The sequence below is a fragment of the Erinaceus europaeus genome, chromosome 14 (assembly GCF_950295315.1).
Source record: "Erinaceus europaeus chromosome 14, mEriEur2.1, whole genome shotgun sequence".
NCBI classification, from domain to species: domain Eukaryota; kingdom Metazoa; phylum Chordata; class Mammalia; order Eulipotyphla; family Erinaceidae; genus Erinaceus; species Erinaceus europaeus.
In genome coordinates this window covers 97,399,638-97,402,205 of record NC_080175.1, presented here as the reverse complement: position 1 = coordinate 97,402,205, position 2,568 = coordinate 97,399,638, and positions in this window count along the sequence as shown.

Below are 2,568 nucleotides of genomic sequence, written 5' to 3'. Positions count from 1 at the left end.
AATAAATAAAAGAAAAGAATTTTTTAAATCATATTAAAGTCACTTCCTCTGTGCCAATATTCAGTGTTCTTCAACATCACTATAGTTAGGTTGTCCACCACAGGGCAGACTATGGGAAAATAAGTAAAAACTCTGGAGTTGCATATATAAAAGTGTTGGCAAGGAGATCAATATTATTTGTAGTCTTCATAATAAAAAAGAGGTAACTATAACTAGAGAGGGAAAGGTCATGGGCTCGCCAATGCTCAGCAGAAGGAACACTTAGTGGATGGGAAAATCACTATTCTCAGCTGAACTGAATGCAAGTTTATTGAGCCTTTTTTTTCTTTTTTAAACAAAGCCTGCAGGCAAAATATGTTCCCAGGCGGTATATGCCATTTGTGCTGACAGTTGGTGACTGTAGTGACAAGTACGTGGAGTAAGACAGTCATCAGACACCAACGCCTGACAAATACCTGTAAAAACTGGCCTGTCTAATTTTATTGGATCATACCAATCTCACTGCACATTCAGACCATGCCAATCATTAGAAAATTGTGGGGAAATAGCATTATTACAACAGTACTGTAGAGAACTGAAATGCAGCTGTGCTGCCAATTCCTGAGTCACTGCTGAGCTGATCTTATTAAGGGCACCAAAGGCAAAAATGAGTCAGTCAAGAAAATACAGTTGGAAGAGCAACTGAAGTGTGTCAGGGATAAGAATACAGAGCCATGGGAGAGTCAAACTACAAGAAATAAAAAGGAATCAGGTCTTCTTTGATTCAGGGATACTAAATTTAAAAAAAGAGAAACATCAACTAGAAAAAGGACACAAGGAGACAGTATCTATGAAAACACGCTCAGTGTGCTAGTCATTTCAATTTCTTGATTATGTCATTTAAAGGTCACTTAATTTTGTTCCAGTTTAAGTTGTCAAATCATCTTTACTTGTAACTGTGCTTTTTTTGGAGATATATATAGGAAATCTTTGCTGAACCTAAGTTCATGAAGATTTTCTGCTAGGTTTTATTTTACAGATGTCACAATCGCATTTAGTTCCTACGCCATTTATTGAAGAGACCCAACTTCCCGATTGGATTACCAAGATAGATTGGTTAAAAAAATCAATCGATGAAGGTTAAAGACTGTTAAGATGGCAATATTCTGAAGATTGATTTACACCCTCAATATAATTCCCGTCAGCATCCCAGCTGAGTTTTTCCTTATTTTTATTTAATTATTTACTTATTTTTTACAATTAGACAAGTTGATTATAAAATTCAGGTAGAAATGAAAAAAAAAAATCCAGAATATACAATGGACTGTGTGGTACTTATTGTAGAACAAAGGAATAAAATCAAGAGTTCCCCCCCCCCAAAAAAAAAAAAACACCAAAAATCACCCTGGCATTTATGGTACATTGATTTTCAACAAGGCACCGAGAATATTCAAGAGAAAGAGAAGTCTTTCTCTAGCAGATGGTTCTAGAATATCTGGAAATCTCCAAGTTAGAGAAAGAAAGGAAGGAAGGGAGAAAGAGGGAGTTAAGTTAGAACCTTTTTTAAACGCACATAGAACTAAGCACAAGGACCTGCAGGAGGCTCCTCGTTCAAGGCCCCCCGCTCCCCGCCTGCAGGGGAGGGGGGTTGCTTCACAAGTGTCAAAGCAGGTCTGCAGGTGTCTCTCTGTCTCTCTCTATCTCTCCTACCCCCTAAAAATGAAAAAAAAAAAAAAAAGAAAGAAAATATAAAACATAGTATCCATGTTTAGGACCAAAGGCTAGATAATGGGTCTTTAAGCTTGCTATCAAAAAGCATGGTCCATAAAGATAACGCCACACGTGCTCACTCACATGGTAATGTTTTATTGTGTTTAAATTAGTTATTTATTTACTGGATAGAAGTAAAGAGAAATCAAGAGTAAAGTGAGATAGAGAAAGGAAGAGAGACAGAGAGATGCCCGCAGCACAGCTTTACTGCTCGTGAAGCTTTGACTCCTTCCCTCTGCAGATGGGGACCAGGACCTTGAAGCCAAGCCCTTGTACATTATGACATGTGTACTCTACCAAGCATGCCACCACCTACCCCTTGAATACATGTTTTTAAAAGCCTTCTTACGAGGATAAAAAGACAAACTATGAGAATGTTGGTAAGACCTATCTCGAATATATAAGCAACTCTCAAAATCATCACAAGTAAATCAGTCGAGTTATAAAATAAACAAAGGGCATAGACAGTTATTTCCTGAAGAACGCATAGATGTAAAACAAGCACAGGGGGAAAAAAATCCAGACATTGTTGGTGGAATATAAAATGATACATCCCCCTTTCAAGTAGTTTGACAACATTTTTTATATTATTATTTTTATTTATAAAAGGAAGCACTGCCAAAAACCATAGGATAGGAGGGGTACAACTCCACACAATTCCCACCACCAGAACTCCGTATCCCATCCCCTCCCCTGATAACTTTCCTATTCTTTATCCCTCTGGGAGCATGGACCCAGGTCCATTGTGGGATGCAGAAGGTGGAAGGTCTGGCTTCTGGAATTGCTTCCCCGCTGAACATGGGTGTTGACTGGTCTATC